The sequence below is a fragment of the Sitophilus oryzae genome, unplaced genomic scaffold (assembly GCF_002938485.1).
Source record: "Sitophilus oryzae breed Bouriz unplaced genomic scaffold, Soryzae_2.0 scaffold_1178_pilon_pilon, whole genome shotgun sequence".
NCBI lineage: Eukaryota > Metazoa > Arthropoda > Insecta > Coleoptera > Curculionidae > Sitophilus > Sitophilus oryzae.
In genome coordinates, this window is record NW_022145813.1 from 891042 (window position 1) to 906396 (window position 15355).

Consider the following 15355-nt stretch of genomic DNA (forward strand, 5'->3'; position numbering starts at 1 on the left):
CACCTGAGAAAAGCCTTAAAAAAATGCCACAGAAAACTACTGAATACTGAATAATAGGTAATGTGGATCCGGTGGCTGACCTTGAAACGAGTTTTTGCTGCATACAGTCACAGACACTACGCATGCGCACATCTTCGATGTTGCCAGATTGCGAGTTATTTTGGAATTATTTTCAGTAGAAAACAAATATGTGCTTTTCAGTGTTGTCAATATATACCGTATGATCGAAAAACGGCGTTCCAGTTGAAATGACGATTGAGGACATTTCCCATATAAAATGACAGCGATCTTCATTTCATAGTCATCGCTGACGCTATTTTTTTTTCAACCATAGTACGCGGTATAATATTTTAATATTTCAAACAACACGTGAACGCTTATTATGTATTTTCATAGTCAATAAAATTATATAGAAATAAAATCCTAGATTCCTATCTAGATTATTATGCTACGTTTAAAAGTGCTTTATTAAAAATTCGGGAAATTAAAAGGATGTGTCCAGGTTTTTTCTTTTTTTTTAATTTTTAAATGCCAGCTCCATGTCATGTTCATAATAGTTTTTTTTAATATTCCATCTAAAACTACGGAGGCCTTAAAGGCCTTTTAGCCTCCGTGTAATTAAAATTGTAGAATCAGCTTCAGGAACATTAACAGTTACCTTGTTTAATTCTGCTTTACATATATTGCATTAATTTTTCTGCTACATTAAGATTTCTATTCTTACATCTAATTTATGTGATTTTCTTTAGCATATATGATTTATAAACTATTTTCCTAATGGAAGGGATGGAATAGGATATGCAAAATTAAGATATTTTAACATTTATTTTCCAGACCAAACATAATATAGTATTAAGATGAAGACATAACAAATATTATAAGAAAGATCTTAATATAAATAACAAACTAAGTCTTGATTTAGTCTTGTATTTCTATTATTATTATTATATCTATCTTATAAAACTAATAAGATCAAAAATCAACCTTCACCATATTGTCAAGATTTGGCATTATAGGAAACAAGAAATTACAGCAAATTAAGAAAAGAATATCAAAGTACACGATATTAAATACTGTAATGTATTCTACGATACAAACCATCTCCCTTCTAAAGAGAAAAAGATAAAACATAAAGCTTATTTTAGTCTTATATATCGACACACTGTTCGATAAAATCCACTAACTTGATATTTTTAAGAAATGATGATACAAACATTAATTATAATCAAAGTATATTATATTAGTAACATTATACATATAATAGGTAAAATGTTACCTCTATCTCCGATTGACGTGTATTGTTCTATAATAAGACTCATGGTAGTACTTCAAAACATCAATACATATAATCAAACTATTGTTGCCTGTAACAATTAGAAATTAAATAACTTGAAAGAAATAAAATAATTCTAATAAGTTTAAAACCATTAAGAAAAAATCCGTAAATGATAAATTTTAATTCTAATGTAAATATATAAATAAATGTTATTATTATTACAATTTTATATATTCATAATACTTTCATTTCACAATCTTCAATATCCTTCTTACCTTAATTTTGGATATCAAGATAAATCTGAAACTATAAAATTAATTATAGAATTCGTATTATCACAGAATATCTAGCTAGGCAACAGAAAAATACTCGAAATGAAAGAGCTAAAATTTCACAAATAAAATACTAGATGGCGCGACAATATCATAATCAGAATATAATTGGAAATTTTCGGTTTTGGATCGACGGCACGTCGACGGCCTTGAACAACCTTGAAGCTCGGCTAAATATGCACAGTTGCCAGGATTCAAAAGACTTAATTGGCATCCCATTCTTTTTCTGGCGTATAATACCCTTTTCTATTCTTCGTTTCTTGTCGATACACTTATATTAATTATTGTTTGGCTTTTTAAAATAGTTTTAAATGTTAACTAAGAAAAATTATCACTAATAATATACAGGGCGATTGATAGTGATATTTGTTAATGCTGAAACGTCAGTAATGAAATATACGTTTAATAATAATGGAAATAATTTATTAAAATGCAGTATAAAAATGTTATGACTAAAAAAAAAATACTATAATAACAAATTTCTTCTGTTTTTACCACGTTATTTATATAGACCTTACCTAGGATTTTTAAAAGTGATACAGGTACAATAATTAATAATATATTAGTTCGGCATAAAAGTTGCTGTCACGACATCGTACAATAAATTAAAAATTGTAAAATAAATTGTAATTATTAATTAAACAAATCTTTTATAAAGAAACGCAAGTATACCAAATTTTGGCCCAATCGAACTACAGGAAATGATATCATAATATTTTACTTATTATGGTATTCACTGATATGCTTCATAATATTGCAATATCACCGAAGATCCGTAGTATACCAAATTAAAGCACAATCGAACGCCAGGAAATGGTATCGTAATATGGTACTATAGGTAGTACCACTTTATATGCATCAGAGTACCATCATTACAATGTCAACGAAGATACGTAGTATATACCAAGTTTAAACTCAATCGAACGCCAGGAAATGGTATCGTAATATGGTACTACATTATGGTACTTCTTGGCTTCATGGTACCATAATATTGCAATGTCATCAAAATACGCAAGTATAATCAAATATGAGCGAGCCCACCGAACGTCAGGGAAATGGTATCATAATATGGTACTATATAGAAGGTACCACTTTTTATATACATTATAGTACCATCATATTACAGTGTCACCGAACATACGTAGCATACAAAGTTTAAGCCCAATCGAACGAAAGGTAATGGTATCGTAATAAGGGTACTACATTGTGGTACCCCTTGATATGATTCATGGTACCATAATATTGCAATGTCAAAAATACGCAAGTATAATCAAATATAAGTCCAATCGAACGTCAAGAAGTGGTATCATAATAGCGGTACTATAGAAGGTACCACTTTATATGCATCAAAGTACCATCATATTCCAATGCTACCGAACACACGTAGTATACAAAGTTTAAGACCACCGAAACGCCAGAAATGGTATCGTAATATGGTACTACATTGTGGTACTCCTTGATATGCTTGTACCATAATATAGCAATGTCAAAATACGCAAATATAATCAAATATAAGTCCAATCGAACGTCAGGAAGCGGTATCGTAATATGGAAATATATTGTTCACTTTATATGCATCAAAGTACCATCATATTACAGTGTCACCGAAGATACTTACTATACCAAGTATAAGTCCAATCGAACGCCAGGAAATTCAATTACAATCAAACGTTACAAAGTGATTGTAATTCAGCTCGTAAGATTTAGCTCCAACTAACATGGCAACTGTGATGGCAAGTTAAATACCTAAACGTTTGAAAAAAGAGCTCTGATCTATTTTAATACGTTTAAATGATGTAGCAAATTTAAGCTAAGCTGTAAGCTTTATCAGGAAGTATTACAATATGAATTAGACAATGGCAACACTGCATAAAATCCTTTTAAATTTCGTTTGTAGAAAACTATTTTCTTTTAAATTTATCGCCCTCTATTATGTAGTAGCGAAACTACCGCATCAAAATATCTGATTTGGAGACAGGCTTTTAAAGCCTGTCTCCTTTTGATACCTACGATTTTATACGTGTAACGAGGCTTCTGTTGCGTAGCTAGATATTCTGTGGTATTATTATTGATTAAGACGCCAAAAAAAAATTTCAACTGCAAATAATTCGAAAATAAACTGCAATTTGGCAACATCGACTATGTGCGCTTGCGTAGTATCGATGATCAAATGCAGCAAATATGGGCTTCAAGGTCAGCCACCGGATCCACACTTTTACCGAATAATAATAGAAGCACAGAATATCTAGCTACGCATAGCTAGATATTTCTGTGAATAGAAGTATCTTTTTTATATATGATGATCTGTCTCAAAGGTCAAAGGTTTGTCTGAGGGTGCAGCCACACTATCCTAAAAACGGCGTATCGGCAAAGAGGTATCGGCATAACGGCGTAACGACCTTGAATCGATTTCCAGTAATTACTGGAAATCTATTCAAGGTCATTACGCCGTTGCGCCGATACGCCGTTTTTAGGATAGCGTGGCTGCACCCTCAAGGTCTATCTATCAACCTTTATTTTAAACGTATTTATCATGTGGTATTTGCTATCAACACACTATCAACATATTCGCTAGTGTCATGTTTTTATTTATATTTTTCTTTGATTTCTATGTCTTTGATATTTTTGTAACCTTTGTACATATACATATAACAGTGCCTTCTATTAAAAGATCTTTTAATAGAAGGCACTGCATACAACTTTACCTTTGTAACACATTTGGGTATTACCCAGTTATTCTGTGGTATTACCAAAGAATATACCTAGCTAGAAAAAGAATGGATTCTGCCATACTGAAAAATGGTCCTACAGAAGTGTATGTTTGAGTAGGGCTTGTTTTAAATGGATCAAAGCGCGGGCTTTTTAAATGAGCGTATTTATTGAATTTTGCTCTAAAATAATTAAATTTGATTATCAAATCTTATTTTTTACACAAATGCAACAATACTAATAACAAGTAGCGTTGTGATGTGTAAAAAATAAGATTTAACAGTATAATTTATACAATTATTAAATAAAATTAAAGCTAAACATGTGTAAATATTATTTATTATTTTAAGTTTTAAGTAAAATATTTATACATCGTTTATTATAATAAAACAAGACTAACGTAATACGCCCAAAGTTTTGTAAATGGAGTAAATATAAATAGGTACTTAATTGATGGCAAAAATAAAAGACTTACATTATATTTTTAGGGACACAAACAAAAGAAATTGTCTAATAAAAACACATATAACAAATTATAGTTTGAAAAACGTTTTGATAATCATTTTTGATGATTGGCGCCATGGTACAAAGAATACAAGGTATGATCGATAGCGGCTCCAATTTCGTTCAGTCAGTGCCTTCTATTAAAAGATCAGCCTTCGGGCGAGATTTATGACGTCACGCTAGTTAGATATAACGGATTAATAAATATGTTGTAGAATACATGGAAAACATAATTATTCCTCAGATTTTTGGTTTGTATTTTAAAAATGATATAGTTTAAATGAAATATACATAATATACAGTAATAACTACAACATATATACCTATTTATAGTAATAAATACTTTGGCAAATAAACTATGAACCATACAAATGCAGCAAATGTTTTACGATGTACAAATAGTGTATAGGTACATAACATAATGGGTAAAATGTAAATATATTTTAAATTTTGGGGTTTGAAAATCGATCTAATTTAACAAAAAACATTCAATATCTAATAATAGTGATGTATTATTATTTGCATTCACAAAATTTATATGTATATCTTGCAAGTATCAATCTTCGAAAAATTATATTTACAAATAATACAATATTATCTAAAAAAGGCGTCAGCGATGGCTATGAAATGAAGATCGCTGGCATTTTATATGTAAAATTATTCTAAAATTTTTGATTTTCTTGGGATTTTTAGGTTCGGGAAAAACGCTGATTTAAGTTTTCATTTGGGTTTTCATTATTTTTATTTGGTTTAAAAAAACGTTTCGGCTAACTATAGCCTTCATCAGTGTTGTGTCATATGAGAAAAATAGTGTCGAATATAATCCAAAAAATTACATATACAATATAATTCACACCTCATAATATTTACTGCAATTAATAAACTAATATAAACTAATCAAAACATGACCACATATTTTTTAAAATTATTATTCTTAACACTAAAATTATCTACATTGACTATGGAGTACGCAGTACGCAGTAAACATTATGTGCGTGGTATGAATATTTTATATGTAATTTTTTGGATTATATTCGACACTATTTTTTTCATATGACACAACACTGATGAAGGCTATAATGTTAGCCGAACCGTTTTTTTTTTAAACCAAATAAAAATAATGAAAAACCAAATGAAAACTTAATCAGCGTTTTTCCCGAACCTAAATCCCAAGAAAATCAAAAAATTTAGTATATTTAGAAACAAGATTCAAGAATATCAAATTTTCCAAGATTGTAAAATTCTAGTTAATTATTTTATGTGTACAGTTATTTAGGGCATGTCATCGATGTTCATTTCCAAGCCAACTAGACGCCGATTTTTTTCGATGATACGGTATAATTCTTACGTAAAATGTAAATAACATTAGACCAATTAAAACAAAGAAATATGAATTTCTTAGTATTTTTAGTAACACCTTTATTCTTAAAACTTAATTTTGTATTATGCAAATATACCAATTTTATTGTTATTTTATTCATATTGTATTCACCCAACAAACACATTTCTTACGGGCCAGCATCAAACAAATGCCGCATTGCCGGAGAACAGGCACTGGACCGACCCCAAAAAAAAGTACTGGCCCGGACCGTATATGACCGCCCGGCCGACAGTCGAACCGTATGTCGGCCGACCGTATAAATCGGCGTTGGGCCGATGCAACGTCTAAATTGTATCGTTGGGCCAACGCTGGCTATACGTGCTTAAATCTTATGGCCCTATGGATTATATTTAATTTAAAATAAACATCGGCAGAATGCTGGCCAAACGCAAGGTTTCCGTTTCTTGCTAAACTTGGCAACCAGCATCGTTATTTTAAATAGAACACCCGTATATTAGTTTGTTGATTTGTCCTTGAAATTTTAAATAACTACTATAATGCCTTCTATACCTATATCTTCAACTGTTTTAGGAAAAAAAATAATTTCAACTTTTTACTATTTTGCATAACCGAGAATTCGCGACTTCTTTTGATTCTTATTTTAGCGAAAATTTTGGAAAGTAATTTTTTTTTTCGAAAACTGTTGAAGAAAGGCATAGGGCATTATTAGAAGTTACATAAAATCTCAAGGTTAATTCAAAAACAAACTAATATAAAGGTGTTCTATATAAAAAAAAACGAAGTTGTCGCCAAGTTTAGCAAGAAACTGCATCACTGTTTTAAGACCCCAGTTTTTAAGAGGATTGGATTTTTGGTTCTCCGTAAACGTCAAATAGGACTTATGAATAACCCTGTATACACTGTGACCAGCTAAAATATGGAACAAATTCATTTAAAAATTATATATCCTGTATATTTTATTTGGTGCAAAAAATGCGCAAGAAAAATATGATAAGACGTGTTCGAGCACCCTTTTAAAAAATCAATTATGTAATTTTTAAATAAATTTGTTCCATATTTTAGCCGGTCACTGCATGTACTTCCTTGTACGCGTGAAACTTCTTTTCAGAAAAGTTGCAAAAACCGAACTGTAATATTCTGTATTATTTATTTGTTTAAAAATGGCTATAGGAATAAATAAAAATACATTAGGCTTATGAAGGAAGATATAATATAAATAATTCATTAATATTCAATATACATATTTACCCAGGGCTGAACACAAATAAAGAGAAAAAAAAACATTCTTTCAAACAAACTTAAAAAATAAAATAAAACGTTCCATCTGAAAAATAAAAGAATAACTTTTTTTATATGAACTTTATACAATAATTATAGCAGATCTTACCATCAAATCAATTAGTATTCTTATTTCTTCTTACTCTCCCCCCATCTCTATCAGCAGCATTGCGAAGCCAAGTTTTTATCATGTGTTCGATTTCGTCCGCAGTTCCGTTTTTGAAATTCAGTTTCTCCTAACAGAAGTAAAAATTATCAAAATTATATGCTTTGTGTAAATATGTGTGCATTTGTGTATATACAGGTTGCTACAAATTTGAAGCGGAATATAATATATTCCGATATATAAACCGTAACAGATACAGGGTCCTTTAAATTGGGGCAAAGTTGAGCATTTTCATGCCAAATAAAATGCGGTTTTGAAAGTTAAAAAACTCCAATTACGTTCGTAGTTATACGAACAAAACCGAAAATTGCAAAATCGTTTAATTTTTTTCTGATTTATAAAATTCATCGAGCTTATAATATTTTGATTTCCTGCTCAATTCCTACCAAAAATCTATATTCTGTCTCTAACACATTTAGTTCTTATGGAAAATGACAATATGTACCGTATGATCGAATAAAATCGGTGTCAGCGATGGCTATGAAATGAAGATCGTTGTCATTTTATATGTAAAATTATATGGGAAATGTCACCGATCGTCATTTCCAAGCGAACTGGACGCCTTTTTTTTCGATCATACGGTATTATAATTGATAATAAGGCCGTATATTTAAAAAAAAAAGTTGATATATATTTTTTTAAATGTATCTAATTTACCCTGGAATTAAGCTACTTACCTACAATGACCTTAACTACATTTCCAAGCTCTTTAAGACCACTTTTTTCATTTCTTCCCGTCCAATTTAAATTAAGAGTTAATTGATGTGAAATTAAGCGAGAAAGAATTTTTCTTGTGCATGTGGCAACATCTTTTCCGCCAACTAAACTAAGTTTCATGCACTGGAATTTATATAACTTTATTACATAAAAATGGCTTAAATATATTAAAAGTTTTGATAAGTACTTACAAGAGTTTTAAATTGTTCTTCATTTTCTAATAATACATTTAGTTCTTTCAAATCATCAAAGGTATCATCAGTATGTGATTTTTTTTATGTAAACTGAATAAATTTTCATTAAAAATAGAACCTGAAGAAGTTGATGGCGTAGAATAAGTATGGTTATTTGTACAGATTTGTACTATGGGCTGAGGACAATGAGAATCTTCAGAGCCAGCCTCGGAGGTAAAATTTTCAGCTCGCAATTCACCAATTACTTTCTCTACCTTTGCGTTAATTAAACGTCTTTGCTGACGCTTACTTTTGGATTTAAAAGTAGACATTCTAACTGCTGATCTGTTCACAAAATAGTTTCATGTAAGTGCACAAAAATGATTCAAAAGTAGGCATGCAAACTCACCAAGTTGTCACCGTTGTCGGGTAGTTTTTACTAATGTCTAGCAATTGATTATTCATTTTTCCTCAAAGTAGCAACAATCGAACAATACAATAAAACTTCACAATAATTAAACACTTAAAAAATTACTAAGATCACGAATGATTTAAAACACATTCCAATATTCCAAATTCAAGACACAATAAGCGGCGTTTTTTCTCATTTTTCCATTTCGGTCGGCGTCAGTCGGCGTCGGCGGGACAAATTAGATAACTGACATCATTGACAAGAGATACGTCAAACGCAAATTTTTAAGAAGAATGGGAAACGCACGTTGGCACGTTGCCGTTCCGTTGATGCACTACCGGTTGTATACTTTAAAATGATTACTTAAATAAATGCCAACGTTATGCCAGCGTTCAAATGCCAAAGGCCAAAATTCAATCATCGGTAACACATAGGACCAATTATATTTTGCCGATGCCGTTACTCAGCCATCGTTTACGGCAATTGGCCGATTATTTACCGATAGTTCGTGTTTGCTGGGCAGCCATCACTTAAATATTTGATATTAATTTGGTATTATAAATAATCAATACTATTCATTAAAAATTACTGAACAAATATATGTTATGCTTAACATACATTATATATTATCAAACAAAAACACATTCTTCTTTTAAACTGTATCAGTTTTGTCTTTACAAAAATCTTTTTTAAAATTTGAACTCAAAATAATAATCTTTTTCATGATCTTTAATACACATATTCTTTATTTTTCCCTAGATCATAATACCTACTTACGTGTTTGAATCTATCGAAGCTGAACCAACAACACTTGGAGTGGAGATTCCACAATATGAATAAAATAAACATAGTTGTCTAGTTTTCATTAATACCATCATGGGAGAATATTATTTTTAAATTTATTAAAGATATTTTCAATAGAATTCTCTTGATTTATAATTCGTACCCACTTTTCTTGCTCTTCCGGACACTTTAGGCTGCCTAATATAACTATCCTTTCCACCAGGAACACAACAAAGATGAAGCATAGCACCAAAAACACACTCCACTTAAGCTTTATTGATGAATTGTTAGAGTCTTAAAAAACACACACAAAAATCACGATAAGTAAAAAATGTATGGGCACTTTTAGGTTAAATCACTTACACAACGTGTAATTTTTCAATTTTTCTATTTTTTTATGCGAAACCGAGAGTTACCATATATCTGGTAGTAGTTTATGTCACTTCAACACCAAAATAATTAGTTTTTTGCACTACAATAATAAATAATACCAAAAATCAAAGAGTTAAAACCAAAAATCAACCGACAAAATATGAAACAGAATCTAACCCAATATCTAAGTATGTACAGCTGATGAAGTAAACAAAAGTCCGCCCGTAGGCTGATCTTTTAATAGAAGGCACTGGTTCAGTTCGCGCATACCACCTGTGACGTCACTAGGAAAATGAGGAATAAATAAAAAATAAAGAAAGTTGACAGGAGATCTGCATTTTTTGGGGTTATGGTTAAGAATTGTTTATTTTTAAGACTTTAGTTCGTTTAATTTAATAATTACTAAAACCAGCAGTTCCAAAAAAATATATTTAAAAATAATAATTATCTATTAACATGGATTTGGACTTTGGACCATAATAGGGGGGGTAAGAATACTAAATTTATTTCTATATTCGATACCTATAAAATTGTTTATTAGGTTTTTAGTTTGCGATGTTTATGGTAAATAATTTTCATGTTCATTGCCTCTGATTTCACATGAGGACAGAGACGAGGATATATATGGAAAAGTAACCACAAGAGGAATTGTTACATCATTTAAAAAATGTTGGGAATTTTATTGTTTCCCATCGAAAATAGAAAATGCCAATGCAGATGAATGTATTGTAATTGTGATAGAAGTAATTCCAAGGGTGAAGTTTATTATAATTAGTGGAAGTAATTCCAAGGGTGAAGTTTATTATAATTAGTGACCTGTGCTTTTCTTTTTATATGTAGATGTTTCTGGTTTTGAGAATAAATCCGTTGAACGACACCCAAAATTTAGAGGAAGTATTTGCATACCCAGAATATGCCCATCAAAGATTATATAGCTCAAATTTCCTTTAATGGTAGGCAATTATTCAATGCAAATTAACTTTTTAAGTGACTGAAATATTAAATAGTTTACAATATGGTATATCATTAAAAATATATTACTTTTAGGTACAATTAGGGCCTGATACATTTCAAAAAGTAGAATATTATTTTATATTAAATGAGGTATTGTACCAACAGTCAATTTATATTAATACCGGAGATGAAAAAATAACAGAATAAATAGTTCTTTTTTTATACTACAAAAATAAACTATAGAATACAACAGTATTTAAAAAAATAAATAAAAAGTTATGTCCCGGCCGAGATTCGAACTCCGGTCTCTCGCTTCCTAGCCCGACTCCTTACGCACTGTTCCACAGTAACTAGCGATAATTCAATGACGGTATATAAACAAAAAAACAGGTTTATAACAATATCTTGACGATTTGAACTGGCGCGCGGAGCGTGCTGACCAATAGCGCCTGTTATCACCTGTGACGTAGCGACCAACCTGCGCAATATCATAACTTGTATTCTTTGTACCATGATTGGCGCTATGGCAACGACCATAGAGAAAGTTAATAGTTTAGAGAGTGGTGAATCGCGTGGTAAAATGTTGGGAGATTGCGCTTTTAGCGCCCTCTACTTGGCTACAGGTACGAACTATGAAAGAGCGGGAGATTTAAATTATTATTATACTTATTATTTTTAAGGCAATTAAAACTAAGAGTGCCCTTAACCAAAAACAGTGATATAAATGGAGATACCTACTCAAATTTTTTATATTATCATGATACTAAAGGATATAAATACAGCATTTATAATCCTTTTACACCTTTTTATTCAAAGTCTTACACGCTAATATAAAATTTGACTATCTCCATTTATTTCACTATTTTTGGTTAAGGGCACTCTTAATTTTAATTTTCCTTTTTTTATGGGAAAACGATTAAATGGGAAGAATTGAATGGGAATGGAAAGAATGACCAATTATTGTATTTTGTATTAATTTATAATACCCCTATTCTACTAAATATCTAGCTACATTGTACTTACAGTTAAATAGCTACATTGTACTAGTTGCAAAATAAAAACACTAAATCACCACAATACACCAAAACACTTTTACTTTTACACTGGACGCGCGTTTCGCTAACCATGTTAGCATCATCAGCAGATGATTATAAACTAAAGTACAATCTACAAGGTGAGCGTTTATATACTCGCTCAGTGGGCCCCGAGTGGGCGTGGCAAAATATAGCCAACCGAGTCAGAACCCACTGAGCAAAACAGTTAGATTTCCGCCACTAGAGTAGTAGGAACAAAGAACTTGAAGGAATTGGACCGTTGTCTCTGTTCATACTATCTTTACATTTATTAATTCTGATGCTTTCATATGCATCTAATTGCCTGTAATTTGAGAGTTGTTTAATTAATTTTAAATTATTAAGACCTATACAATGTTCTTTATCAACAATATGTTCGACAACGGAAGATTTATCCGGTCTACCATATCTTATCTGAGCTAAATGTTCTTTAAATCTAGTTAATATTGATCTTCTAGTTTCCCCAACATATTTCTGATTACAATCTTTACAAGAAATTTCATAAATACCCGACCTTTCCAGTGGAGGTGTTTTATCCTTTGGATTACCTAATAATTGTTGTAGTTTATTATTAGCACTATACACAAGTTTATAATTGACATTCTTAAAAATTCCTTTTAGACCACGGGATAACTCTCTATCAAACGGTATCGAAAAATATTTAGACGTATCTTTCTCCACTTGAAAAGTCGAATTTTCAGAAATCATTAACCTATACCTACGTTTTCTAATTAATTATTATTAATAATATTATTATTAAATATCCCGTGGTCTAAAAGGAATTTTTAAGAATGTCAATTATAAACTTGTGTATAGTGCTAATAATAAATTACAACAATTATTAGGTAATCCAAAAGATAAAACACCTCCACTGGAAAGGTCGGGTATTTATGAAATTCTTGTAAAGATTGTAATCAGAAATATGTTGGGCAAACTAGAAGATCAATATTAACTAGATTTAAAGAACATTTAGCTCAGACTAAATATGAGACTGATAAATCTTGCGTTGCCGAAACTATTGTTGATAATGAACATTGTATAGATCTTAATAATTTAAAATTAATTAAACAAGTCTCAAATTACAGGCAATTAGATGCATATGTAAAGCATCAGAAGTAATAAATGTGAAGATAGTATGAAAGTCAGAGGTCCAATTCCAAGTTCTTTGTTCCTACTACTCAGTGGCGGAAATGTTACGCTCAGTTGGCTCTGACTGGTTGGCTAGATGCCACGCCACGCCCACTGGCAGTATCCTACGCTGTATCAGCAGCATATAAACATCACCTTGTAGATTGTACTTTAGTTTATAATAAAAGTGTTTTGATATGAGTAATGATGATTAATGACGATTGTTAACAATGTGCTAACAAAGGTTCCAACCCTCAACTGTAATTGTACTAGTTATATACATATTTACAGTTTTATGATGGCTATTATTTCTTTTCATCGTGCTATCAATTGATTTGCTCCGACTTGAGTACTATACCTCGAGATGGCTCCAGGAATTATTTACCTTTACAGGCCTAGAATATGAAGATTCACAGTAGAATTTTTGGTTTTACTGCCTATTAGAAACAAACCTACCCCCCTACATCAAGGGACATACAATTATGCCTTGTTCTCGGCCATGATATTCCTTCCATTCTATATCCAACATCCAACTTAGCAGACCTTCTGGTTCACACATCGGATGATATTGTTACGGATTCCGTGGGTCCACTATTTAAACTCACGATAAAATACTTAACGAATTTATTTGCCTCACTCTGTACACACAACTTATACTATTTACAACACAACTTATGCAACTACTATTACTCTAACGGTATTTCGCGGTATTTTCAAACTTCAGACTTAGACTTCAAACTTGTCCAACTGTCAAAGCGCGGGCCTTATATACCCCCTGGCGGTTGTTTCTAGATTTTTCTAAAGAATTCTATAATTTTCTTTACTTTCTGGCGAATGCGCCAGGTTCCTTCCACGTTGCGATTTTTTTAGCAGTATGCAGTTATGCAACCAGTAATACACCTTGACAATATTTTAACAGAATAGCCCTTGATATCTCTTTCACACTTTCATTTAATAATTAAATAGGAGGGCTGGATGGTATAATTTCTAGAAAGAATAGCCAGTGAAATAAAAACTTAGGCATGGACATTACCTTTATTACCTTTGTCTGCTATTTTTTAATAAAAAACAACTGTTTATTTGCACAAAAATAAAATTAACAATCAAAAATTTCTTAAAAAATGATCAAGCGTTTGTACTACGCCGTGTGCCGGTTTTTGAACAAACAACAAACAAAAAAATGAGGTTAGCGGCGTTGCCAATGTCAATTTTCTAAACTATCCAAAAATCTAAATTAAACTCGCCAATTTGGGGAGAAAAATGTCCAGATTCACCAAAAATTCCCCATATGATTATTTTAACAAAAAAAAATAATTTTAATAAAAATACAATATTTATTATACATATTAGAGGGATTAAACTGTAAATTGACTCCTTGTTTTTTAATCCCTTCCCTAGTAGTCATTAAATAATTTGAGGTCACTAAATTTTCTTTCAACTGAAGCATTTGCAAAGGGAAGCATAAGTAAAAAGCAGATTATAATTTTTAAGTTGGGAAAGATATAGGTATCGTCCCGCTCCGTTTTTAAAGCTAAAAATTTTACGCCATTTTCAATCAGCAATAAAATGTTGAAACTCCCCTTATTTTCGCCGCCTATTGCTAATCCCCACAAAATTCCCAATCGGCTCCGGATTCCCCAAAATTTGGGAAATTCCCCACAAATTGGCAACGCTGGAGGTTAGCGTGTTCTTTCTGAATATGCTAAGACTAACGGACTAGTGTCGAAACACAGATAGCTAGATGGACGTATTTCGGCACTTGCGTCGATGCGCTACAGGTACATTTGCCTGCGCGTCGTATGTTTTCTGGCAGTCTTTTAATTTTTCTGTTTGTCTATGGCAACGACAATATATTTTGAGAATTTGACAATAGTATGACAATGACCGTTGGATACTATGAAAACTACAAAAAAAATCTGATTGAACGCCATCTGGTAATAACTAGTAGCAACTTCTTAACCTAAAAATTTATTGCACTACCACCTAGCGCCCGAGGCTGGAACTATTTTATTTGAAATTTCCGTGGAAACGGTGGAACCTTTGAATAAGAAGACTTAAGGAAGGAGCATATCAAAAATCTTAGGTACACCGCGATGGGCCTCAAATATGGCCGACTTAAATTCCGGTTTATCAGTG

At 31.4% G+C, this 15355-nt stretch overlaps 1 long non-coding RNA gene across 1 annotated transcript; it reads right to left on the reverse strand.

Annotated features, from left to right (window-relative positions):
* Positions 1-8194: 8194 nt before the first annotated feature.
* On the reverse strand, positions 8195-9128 carry LOC115890226. Its single transcript, XR_004051605.1, has 3 exons — positions 8907-9128; positions 8516-8842; positions 8195-8447 (listed from the first exon to the last, which is right to left on the reverse strand). It is a non-coding gene; the product is annotated as an uncharacterized LOC115890226 (long non-coding RNA).
* Positions 9129-15355: the final 6227 nt, after the last annotated feature.